The sequence below is a fragment of the Molossus molossus genome, unplaced genomic scaffold (genome assembly GCF_014108415.1).
Source record: "Molossus molossus isolate mMolMol1 unplaced genomic scaffold, mMolMol1.p scaffold_m16_p_12, whole genome shotgun sequence".
Lineage (NCBI taxonomy): Eukaryota > Metazoa > Chordata > Mammalia > Chiroptera > Molossidae > Molossus > Molossus molossus.
Genome location: NW_023425347.1, coordinates 58089616 through 58101981, shown reverse-complemented (window position 1 = coordinate 58101981; position 12366 = coordinate 58089616). Strand labels below are relative to the sequence as shown.

General features: G+C 39.0%; 1 protein-coding gene across 9 annotated transcripts in view; it reads left to right on the top strand.

The window, feature by feature from the left end:
- The window catches only part of NFIA (nuclear factor I A), a 355490-nt gene that overhangs the window by 260143 nt on the left and 82981 nt on the right, over nt 1-12366 (top strand). The gene's annotated exons all lie outside the window — the stretch shown is intronic.

Below are 12366 nucleotides of genomic sequence, written 5' to 3'. Positions count from 1 at the left end.
TTTCCCGTGCAACAGTGTTTATACAGTACTTGGATTTTTATAATATGAGAATACTTCAAAATATTTTTTCCTACTGCTGGGTACCACCATCATGATTGTTTATCTATTTAAATGGAACAGTGGTCTTTATGTACATCTTAGCAAACTAAGCCAATGATGACTTCTAGTCTAACCTCCCAGGGTGGTCTAGTCTTGATTCTGGAGTATTGAGAGTAATGTGAATCATTCTGATAGCAGAAGTATTTTGAAGTCTTTCTTCATATCTGACCTCCGCCTAGGCAAAGGGGAGTCTTCACCAGTGCCTTCCCCAAGATGCAAAGTCAAGCGGGTATAGAGGATAGAGTGTGGCCTTTGGAATCAGATAGCAGAGTGTAATCCTGGCTCCAGATTCTGCTGGCTATGTGATTATGGGCAGATTCCTTAACCTCTCTGAGCCTGTGTTCCCACAATAGCTGTTTCAGTGCTCTTGAGAATTAAATGAAGTAACATATAGAAACCATCTGAGATTTATATAAAAAATGTTTTGTGACCATTCTCCTCACCCGTGTCTCAGAGTAATCTCCTGCAAGAACAGACAAGCACCAAGGAAATGTCTGAACCGACGCCTTCATCTTCAAATCCTAACTCCCCTCTCCCCTAACATTTCAAAAGACAGTTCTCAGAGGGTGTGACTATAAAGGAATAGCACGAGGGAGGGTTGGGTGATGATGAAACTGCCTGGATCCCAGTTGTACATGTGTTAACATTCATAGACACGTATACCTCCCTATCTACCCCTAGCCCCTAGGCAGTTTCACTGTAATAGAAAACAAAACAAAACCTCAGTCTGCTCTGGTTGAGTGCTTTTATCCTTCTCCCTTTACTAAAATGCAAATGTTTCACTTTTTCTTGCTTCTACCTAATCTTTCTCAACTCATTCATTGATTCATTCACTCGTTCAACAGTCTTCATTGGAAACTTTCTCTGGATGAAATGCTATGCCTAGTTCTGGGAACTCAGGGTGAATGGGAAGGCCATGGCTTCTACTTTCAAGGAATTCACAATTGGGGATGGGAAACACACATAAGAAGTTCATCATAAAGTGAGACGGGAAGTACAAGGACAGGGATATTAGCCTCCGGTGCCGCCTTTTTAAAAAAATCCTCACCCAAGGATATGTTTATTGATTTTTAGAGAAGGAGGGAGGAGAGAGAAACAATGTGAGAAAGAAACATCGATCAGTTGCCTCCTGTATGTACCCCAACTGGGAACCATACCCACAACCTGGGTATGTGCCCTGACTGGGAATCAAACTTGCAACCTTCAGTGTAGGGAACAATGCTCCAACCAACTGACCCACCTGGCCAGGGCAACCATTTTCTGTTTTTACCAACACAACACTCAGGGCCTGGTGGGGCTTCTTTAAAGGTCACGTCAGTGTCACTCCACATGTCCATTATGCTAGTTCACCTGAAGTGGCTAAGAAATACACCCAGGCCTAAATGAAGATGAAAATGCTGACTCCTTCTTGCACTGACTGCATCATCAGCATGACCTCAGTATAGTGGCAATGAAAAGTTTATGTGCTATTAAAAAATTAAAAGATGTAAAACTTTTCTGAACCCTTCTTAAAAGGCTAATTAGAGTCCTTGCCAGTTTACCTGCTTCAGTGAAATTCAGAATCAATATCTATAGGTTTGGTACGTTTGTGCTTGCATACTGTACTGAGGCAGTTTTAGACCGCAAAGCTGCTTTTATTGTGCTGATGGACAAGGAGCTTCTCCACCATGAGACAGTTCTTTGGGTTCTTAAGTAGATTGCTTTGGGCGTATTTGGGGGCAGTGGGGTTGGTGGAATATAGAGTACTTTGATCTAATAACTCTTTTATTCAGAGTAACTCTTTCTTTATGGGCACATTATGGATCAAATGGTCATGAATTTTAACATCTGAATACCTGTATTATTTGTAGTCATTAAATAACTAAAATTTAATGGCTGAATCCTTTTGGGGGAATGCATAGATAGATGATAGATAGATAACATATAGATAGTAGAATTGTATAATTGTGAGGGATTTCTCTAAGACAAATATATATATATATATTTGTTTATATATATTGTTTATAAAATATATGAATGTAAGTATATATATAAAATTTCTTAGAGAAATTCCCCACAATTATATTCCTAGAGTGATTCTTCATTCTCTATCCCTAAGTCATTACAGGAAAATGCAGTTTCATGGTATATGAGTGTGAGGGGCAGGGGAGGACAGTGGATAAATTTATATTTGGCCACATTCAGCATAGAAAGTCATCATTGAAACAGGGCCTGAGGGGACATTAAAACTCAGCTAAAGGATGTTGTACATGTTCATGGTGACTCTGGTGTCATTAACTCACACCAGCCATTTTAAATGGATAATTTATGCTGCCAGATGGTCCTTTTTGGGGATTTTCCATCTAGTCCAATCCCCTTTTTGGCACAGAGAACACCCTTATGTTGTTCCCACACTGATCTGGGCCTGCATGGATTTCCCCAGGGGTACAGTTCATTGAGTAGGAGGCTTTCTAGTGGTTCACTCATGTAAATTACCTTCAGAGCATGTTGGGAGTTCTGTATGTCTGAATGCACCAGCAGTCTCTTGGTTGCCTGCATTTGGGATAATTCTCTCAAACAAGTACTAAAGGATACTTTGTTTATGCCGCAGATGTGACACAGGGAACAAGGCCTGTGCTCACTCCTCACTCAGAGAGCTCTGCGTCTGTTTACCTGCCCTCAAATGCTTTGTCAGGACTCCCCGGTCCAAAGAGGGCCGAAGGTTGCTAGAAGAGACAAATTTCCTTGAGCAACAGGAAGGCTTCGGAAAGTAAAACAAACCAGACATGCAGTAAATTACATAGGCTCTTTCAAATGTCTTTTGTAGCATCCTGTTCCCCATTAGTTTATCTCAGCACTTTTGGTGCACAGCTCTTATTATCTGGGAAGAAGGGCATAGGAGATTAAAGATGATGTTAGTTTAAAAACATCAGACAACCTCAAGCTGACTTTTGCTTCTCTTACAATGCTACATTTGTTCCCTCCACTTAGTTTCGTCTCCCAGTTATCTCCAGACCCGGTTAGATTCGAAGCTTTGAAGCTAATCACTCACTGATGAAATGAGTCCTATGAAATTGTACCGAGCAAAAATGCACATACCATCAACGCTTGTTTATCTCTGCAAATGAAAAATTGCAGAGAAACTGATAATGCAAATAAATAGGAAGGAAACCAACAGATAGGCGCCTACATTGGGTCAGACATTGTGCATGCTTTCATATATATAGTAAAAATTATAGCTACAAATTTTTTTAGAAAAATTAGCCTTCTCTAAAATATGCAAGATGGAATGCTCCTGCCTTACTACAGAGTAAAACTGAGAATTATAATCCAGAATCCAGACTTCAACTAAATTTGATTTCAGAGTATACGTTTTTCCTTCTACATTCAGTAACCTCTTTGACCATAAATGTTTATGCTTGTATTTTAAGGTCTCATGCCCTGGGCTTGTATTGAAATTAAAAACATAAAAACAAACAAACAAACAAAAAAAAAACCTAACTGATCAGAAAGACCTGGAAAATCCCCCACTTTCCTAATCCCAAATCCCTATTATGCAGCCAAGGCCAGGAAAGGAATGTGGGTCATTAAATACACATAGGACATGATATATAAGCAGATAGTATTAACTGTTAACAAACTGAAATATCTATCTCTTTTTTGCCCATAAAATCAAATATTCCTCAACATTCAGATCTGGGTTCAAATAATAGCTCGTCAGAGAGGCTCCCAGTGATCTTACATAGCTGCTGACCCTCTTCCACCACCCTATGACCCATGCCCTGCTTTCCTTTCTTCATACCACTGTCTACTGTTGCTGTCTCTTTTCTCCCTCTAGAATATACATTTCATGAGCTGTGGGACTTAGTCCGTCTTTTCTACTGCTGTATACCCAGCACCCATAAGAGTGCTTGGCACATAATAGGTACTGAATAAATATTGACTGACTGAATGAAACCTATAAAGCTGAAAAATTTGGGCACTTTCAATAAATCTGAAAGCAGAATTTGCTACCAATGATTCTCTCAGAATTTATTTTTATGATAATCTCAATCTATCGGCAGTTATTCAATCAAATCCAGATATAACAAGTAAAAAGCAAAATGATTGGTAAGGCTCAGCCAGGGGCCCCACTGACAAGCAGTAGGATATGAAACTTTATTATAAGTTTCCCTTGCCTTAAAGGGCTTTGCTTTCAGTTAATCAGGCTTCATGAGTTACTGAGTTGCATGACTTCCTGCATTTGAGACCACACCTACAGCGAGCACATACCTATCAGTCAGTTTCAGCAGGAAAAAAGACGCAGTTATAGGACTTCTCAGTGAAATTTAGTACAGTGTTTGAAAACAGTACTAAAATTTAAAGGCTACTTAAATTTTCTCCTATACAGAGTTCTAGCATGCCTTTAATTATATTGTGATCTCAAAACCTTATTAACAGACACAATTACATTAGCCAAGATGCTGGAAATACTAAATATTTCAACGAAAATTTCTTAAGTCAAATCTGATAGTAAAATAAGCTGTAGTTTATTTTATTTAAAACTTTCAGAGACAAACGTCTTTCAGAAATGGACTTCTTCCCAAAGTCTTAGTAGTCCTCATTTTTGAAGGTCAAAATTAAGCACTGTAATGGCATACTGTCTGTTGTTATCACAATTATTAAGTAAAGAAATAGGTTTGTTTTACAGGCATTTGTAGAAGAATATTTCGGTAAGCATCTGGCCAAACAGCCGCCTAGGACATTTAGAACCAGAGTTCAGTGTCATAACTAATAGGAGCACAGTTGGATTTTTGCAGACTTATGTTAGTTCATTGTAATTTTAAATGCCCCATATCAGATTTACTTGGATTCCCAACTCTGCTGGTTCTAATTTGACTGCCAACAGTCATTCATCTATTGCAGGAGTGGGGGACGTTTACCAACTTAAACTTGTAGCTGAGACTCATAGGAGGAGGCCCATTATTAATGCCAATAAAAAGGCAGCAGACTGGTAACAACAGTGCATTGATCATGGACATTCTGCTGCACTGGCATATATTAGGGAAAATTATTAAATCTCCCACAGTCTCCTGCTGTAATAGCAATAGTCACTGTTACAGAACACTGCCATAGGATCAATATCTCAGCTTTCCTTCTGTATTTCTGGAGCAGTGGGAGAGCATTGCTATGTGACAGCATTGTCTTCGATCATCTCTTTAGTATTGACACCTACTCATTAGAGACTGGTGGGCCAGGGAGCACCAGTACTGTAAGAAGGGACCTGGTCTTTACTGATGCTCCTTCATCAGAGAAATTTCATCCAAGTAAGTGGTTGTGAGAGGAAGGCTATACAAAATGAACACTTTAACCATAATGGCTATTTTTTTAATGCCTAAAAAAGGGCCTCTAACAACCTATTGTAATTGGATCCTAAAAGGTTACCTTTTAGAAGAAAAGAAATTATCTTCTCACACACATGCACATACACTATCTGTGTGTGGGGGTATGTGTTTGTCATATACATACATATGATAAAGCATAGTCAAAAAATTGCTGTTGCATCCCTGAAGCCTGTTATAGTACCTGGCACCTGGTATTCAATCAGTATTTGTTGAATAAGTAAATCACAAGTAGGATGGAGCCTTGCTCTGTGAGAGAGTGGAATGCCCAGGGAGCACCGTGCTGCGTGCATTGTGGAGTCAGGGAACGTAGCCCCGCTGCCCCAGGGAGCCCAGATGCACAATTTTGTGAACACAGAAGTCCCCAGGAAAACATGCTGCATTTCAGCTGCTCTTATCTGAATAAATAAATTACCCCAAATCTCCACATTATTAATTTCATGTTTGAAAATGCTGTGTGGAAGGAAAACATGTAGCTTACCCCTTGGTTTCTGTGTGAAACCTTCCTTTCTCACCTGTCTGGCACCACCTTTGGCACAGCCCCCGTGGCTCCGGCAGCCAAGGGCTGGCCCATCCTATGGCCTGGTTGAGCATGTCTGAGGAGGGATTTTAAAGCATATTTCATACCATCCACAACAATCTTCATGGCTTGCTGGGGAAGTAGACTATAAAAGAGAAATAGAATGTATTATAAAGGGGGGGGATACAAATTAAGAATAAAACTTTACAGCTCTTGTCCCCTGCCATGAACAAGCCTGGGGTTTTTAGCAAGCTACTTCCCTGATTTTTCATTTTCTTAAATGTATACTCTGGGGACAGTGAAACAGCCTGGCCTTCCTAACTCATAACTTTCAAAAGATCAAATGAGATGATAAAAACAGGAGCTACCATTTATTAAGCACCAGCTGTGTGCAAGGTTCTGTGCATGGCACTGGACATAGAGTACTTTTAATATATGCAAAGTACAGTATACTTAATAAAACATAGAGATTTATACAAATACTGTATATCTTGTTTTTGGTAAAGACTTTGAAAACTCTGAAATGCTATGTGAGTTTAAGATACTAGGAAATTCAATTTTAAACATGTTGTACGTATCTGCGTCTGCTATATGCAAAGCACTGTGCAAGATGCTAGAGGGAAAAAGAAGTAAATAAACCAAGGCAGACCTTGCCCTCAGAGTTCTTCCAGCCCAGTGACGGGAAGAAGGGTAAGTGGTTAAACACACACCCAGCGGCTTATAATACAAGGCATAGAATATACTAGGAATCATGTCGATTAAGAGTTTATTTGTGGACTTAGACCACAATCCTTCGTGGTAATGGTTTAAAAAGAGCTGGTGCAACAGTATTCCATTATTAAAGGAGCATCAGTGGATGCTGGTCCCTGTTTCTTCTCCTTCATCACATCAGAATCTTATCTTTCTTCATCTCTAAGAAGTAAGTAAAAAGCTGAAATGCCGGGAAATTCCACCGAAGTGCATAAGGCAATGCCATCCTATTCCAGCAAAAGGTGTATCTTTCTGCACCCTTGGGGGCAAACCTCCTCAGTGTTCTGACTTGTGGGTCAGGAAATTGGGCAGAATCTTAACAAATATTTACTTAGAGGAAACAAAATTATTCTGAATTGAGGTTAAATAACCAGAAAGTATAGTTGGAAGAGGAGAAACAAAAGATTAGATAGGTAGGTAGATAGATCAGTCAGATTAACCTAAGAGTTTACTGTGTTGATTTTCCTTTATCTAATACATTATATTTACCTAATAAATATTATTAAATATTTGTAGAACTCAGAAGGCAGTTTTAACCTCTAATATAAAGAGAAAAAATACTTCTTTAGTATTCTTATATCCTCTGGTTCTAGTCTATGAACACAATATAGGTAGTTCATAGACTCAGGTAGTACCACAATAAAAGATAAATTTACTTGTATTTTGTCATTGGAATGCTGCTGAAATTTTAAATATGTGTTTTGTAAATAATAGCTAATATTTATTGAGCACTTGCTATGTTTATACATTATTCTAAGCTTATATATATATGTATATATACATACAACTACAACTGTAACATATATGTCCATATAGCTTTTAAGTATATTTATATTTATGTGTATATATACATAGAAGTGTGTGGATATCTGTGTGTATGTACATATATATATTTGTTTAATTTATCAAAAATTATACAGATCACTAATAATACTATTTGCAGACATATTTCCCTCTCATACGTTTTTATAATTTTTCTACATATTGATAATTCTATTTAAATATTAATCAAGTATAATGTTATCAGTTTATCTGGGAGTAAAGTTCTTTTGGTTTTTTTTGGCCATCATTGTTTTTAATAAAATAGTTTTTTAGTACTTGAGAATACAGGGCTTTATATGGGGCGTAGGGGAGAAAGGGAAGAAAGTTTCTGCCGGAACCGGGCCCCCCTTCCTGAGTGCTGTGCCCATCTCAGCTGCCTCTGCCCCGCAGAGGCTTACAGTAACGCCTGTGCATCCAGTTCCATCCACCCAGGGGTTTCAGATCCATCATAACCTTATCAGTTAATCAAAGACATGGCACCTGTTTCAGGATGATGGGTGAATTACGTCCTAGATTACGAGAAATGCTCACATCGACACAGTAAATCAAGGATAGTTTCCTGATGGTCCCTGAACAACACACCAAAAACCCAAAGAGGATTCTCTCTAGGACTGAGTCGCAAAGGATGTCCCCAAATAGGAGAAAACTTTGGGAATAAAAAGAGAAAAAGTCACTTTATTTCGAAGCATTTCTTCAACTTGATGAAAAATTAAACTGTGATAGAATGACTAAACCCACTAAATAGAGTTGGCAGGCTTGCCTCTTCACAGTCAAGTATTACTGACCTCCCTTTCTCAACAGTGACCCCTGGAAAACTTTTGGGTTCTTAAATACTGGGTTGCTTTGGTCCCTGACTCTCTGGTGCGTTGGAGTGAGGAACTCTGCTTGGGTCCAGCACCGTCAACCCACTGGGAACAGGCCTTCCAGACAGCTGGCGGGATCCAGTACTTATTCCGATGATACGCCAGCTCTCCCGGATTACCGTGGGCCAAGCCTCCTGTTGTCCCCCAGTTTAAAGGAGCATTCCGATCCCTAGGGATTTTTCTGCCTTAAGTTTTCATGTGCGTCATCGGAAATGCACTGCAGTCATTAGACATTCAAGGAATGGCAACCCAATATCCATCTCTAATTCCAAGTGTCCTCCATCGTTCCAGATTACTCTGCCCCGTTAGCCATCCCAACCCAGAAACCACTTCACTGTGATTCGCTTCCAAAATGCATAAATTCTAGGATATCACCATCACTTACGGTTCAGTGCTGGTTGGAATTTGCCATCTGCCTTTCAGCCATTCCACCAGCCTGGTTGAAGGGGCGTTTGTCCAAATGGCCATGCAGCGTCTGGTGTTTTAACTCTCTTTAGGGACTTACAGGAGCAGGACTTCATGTTCCAGTGTCAGAGTACACGTGTAAGGATTAAAAGCAGTATGGGATGCAGAAGAACACTTTTCAGGCCGGTTATTCTTTGATATTTATCACTTCATCGTGGTGACACCTGCTTCTAATTTTAAGAGTTCTTTTTTCCAGTGGGTGATTTTTTTCTTTTTTCTTCAGGAAAGAAATCTTATCCTCAAAAGACTCAACTGGTAATTTTTCTCCTTTTGATGTGCTTGATATTTTTATGAGTTTGTCCATCAGCATTGAAGTCTTAACATGCCTTTAGTTTTAAAAAGAAATCTTTATAACACATAATCATTACATTGGGTCACATAAATTTATGTCCTAGCCACACATTTGGAGACTTTTGCAGAGATGTGATTTATTATAAATGTCATTATCTGCTACTTGGACCACTTGATAGTTGTCTTACGTTGACTGAAGCTGGAGAAATAAACTCTGCCTTGTGGGAGCAGTTTAGTAACTTACATTCAATATCCATATTTGTTGTGTGTTTGGTTTTTTTCCCCACCTTTAAGGACCGGGTTGGTGACAGTTGTCGTTTTAGGGTTAATAAGTGGAAGGGAAAAAAAAGAGGAACCTCATTTTATCTTTTTAGGCACATATGGAAACAGTCCTTTGGAAAGGGGGTAGCCAGACTATTATGTAGAGCCCAGAGTGTTCACTTTTTAGACTTAAAACAATATTTATTTATTCTTTTGTATAAAGACCTTTTCCTAATAGTTTCTGGGTAAAGTTAATTATACGAGTAGAAAAAGCTGCAAAAGATGGTATATTGCTGGCAACCAGTTCTGATTGGCCTGTGGGGTGTTGTCTGTCTAAAACTGGATCCTTGTGTTGGGTTCCAAAAAAAAGGTGTGAATGTGAAGAAGCGCTAAATCATGACTCCAGAGAAAATGTCGGCCATGAGCAGTTTTTAGTTTAAGTGAAAACCAAACTTTCGAATTTGGACAAAGAAGACAAGGAGAAAAAAAAAGGGGGTGAATCATTCACTCTGATTTAAAAGCATTATGGTGATCAAGTTTCAGAAAATTTGAACAAGACCCTCCACAAAGGCCATGACTGAAGGGAACGAACTCATTTACTTAATTGATATGAAAAACTTTGCTAAGCATTTACCCTTAGTGTCAGAGAAGTAATTTTTAATATAATATATCCAAGCTATGGAGACAGTTAAGAAAACAGTGCAGGTTTTAATAATTGCACTTGTAAGTAAACGGATCCATCATTACATTGTCGCAAAGAATGACAGTGAGCAGAGACATCCTGCTAATCCCTTTCAGATAAGTGTTCAGCGTAATTAGACAGATGCTGTCTCTTCTGTTCGGTATAGCATTAATCAGAAGTGCAGCTTTACACAGAAATTTTTTTCTGATATGTCATTGTTAAAAAAAGCAACACCTCTTTTGTCAGATACTATGCTTCAGAAAATGATTCATATAAGTTGTGTACAGGTATTTCCCTTTTTATGTAGTTTCCGGTTTTAATAGTGTCGTCCTTTTCCATCCAGACACACATAAAAAAGAATCTGCATTTGAAGTTAGTGGTTCATTTTGCTTTGCAAATATCAGAATAATGGGCTACTTGAAGTATTTGTAAGCTTTGCAATGACCTGCTGGTTCATGATGGAATGACTTTTTTAGAGAGAGGTTCCTTACAAGGAAAAGGCCAGAAGTTTTCTGCATTAAATAAGAGCTCAAGAGACAGCTTCTTTCTATGAAAAATTTCATGTGAAAATATGAAACGTGTTGCCCCCTTCCAGCATCCACAGGCATTGCCTTTAAAAAAGAAAATCCACGTCCTTTTACCATGTGGCTTCTAGCTTTGACTCTGAACTGCTGCATAGTTACAAAGTGGTATCAGCTCAGTTCACTGCACAACTCTATCTTCCCTCCTTTTCAGTGACTCAAAAGCCTTTGAAGGCGAAGAATAGGGTTATTGAAGGATGGCAGGCAGATTTCACTAAGTAACAGGTGGAGGTCAAAGTAGTTTATTTGTGGGGACGAACAGAGTACAGAGATGAAAAATCAAATGCTTTGCCATAATAAGGTTTAGCGAGAAAACGCTGACTACACTAAGCTCAGATTCTAGCTGACAGAACCTTTTCTCGTGTTCACTACTTGATTTTACAGTTCAAGCAATTTGAAGAGGCCTAAAATTATATTTCCTTTTTTTCCCCTTTGAAATGTTTCAATCAGTTTCAAATTTTACTTTAAATAAAGCGATGGGTGCTCTGCATATGTCCAAGGAACACTGGACTAATAGGTTCCCACTGCAGGTATGCCGAACAGGGAGCAGCAGAGACACGCATCTCTAAAATTAAATTGTACCAGGAGCACCCTTACACTCCAAGCTTTTAATCATGTTTTAACGGACAGAAGTGAACATAATTTAATAAGCACTTGACTTCTCATCATTGAAATTAGTATTGTAGTTGGAGGAAAGTATAGGGATATTGAGCAAGCTTGAGCACTAGGTTATTCCCAGCTTGTTGAATGTGAAGAGGAAAGGGCTTTTGGTATTTTTCCCTCTTTCTACAATTCTGTATTTGTATAGTGCGTATGTTTTGTTTTTGTAGCTTACAAAGGGGCTGGACAGACTGGGGGGGTGGGGACAGGGCTGAAAAAAAGAGAAAGGTTTGCCTGCTGTTCTACAGCAGGACCAAAAAAACAAAAAAACGAATGAACCAAAAAACCTTATAGAGTGGCTTTATCAAAAAAACAAAAAAGGAGTTTTACAATTGTGAATATGTGGAACACAGAGTTTATTCTTGTATTATTATTTATTAATTCCTGTGTTATTTTCCATAGGAGCCACCATAAACCTGCTTTTGCCCGCCCTGTGTCTGGTGCGTGTAGACCAGAGCTGTCCAGTAGGACTTGTTGCGGAGCCGCACGGGTTCTCCATGCACACTGTCCATGGCGTAGCAACCGGCCAGATGTGGCTGTGAGATGGGGCTGTGCTGAGCAACTGAAGTTTTCAGCTCATTTAATTTTAATTAATTTAAATTTAAGTAGCCACATGTGGTTAGTAGCTACCATATTGGACAGGGCAGATATAAACCACACATATGTAGGATTGAGTGTTTACTTTTCAGCTGGATAGCTAAGCAGAATGAATAAAACATTTATGCTATATTACACTATATTTATTTTTCATGCAAAGGAAGTCATTTGGTTTTCTCGGTAATTTCTTCTTTATTTTCCGTCCTCTGCGAATGGGTGTGATTGCTGTGTTGAGCCAAAATCAATTGTTCTCTGAACACAAGCGGGGAGAGGGTGGCCCAGGGGAAGGTGGGTTGGGTGGGGACTCTTCAACATGTAAGTGTATAGAGCATGAGATACAATTTTTAAATTTCTGTCCTGACACTGGGGTGTTTGTATTTATCCTGAAAGGAGAGGAAATCCCCTTTTTAAAAAA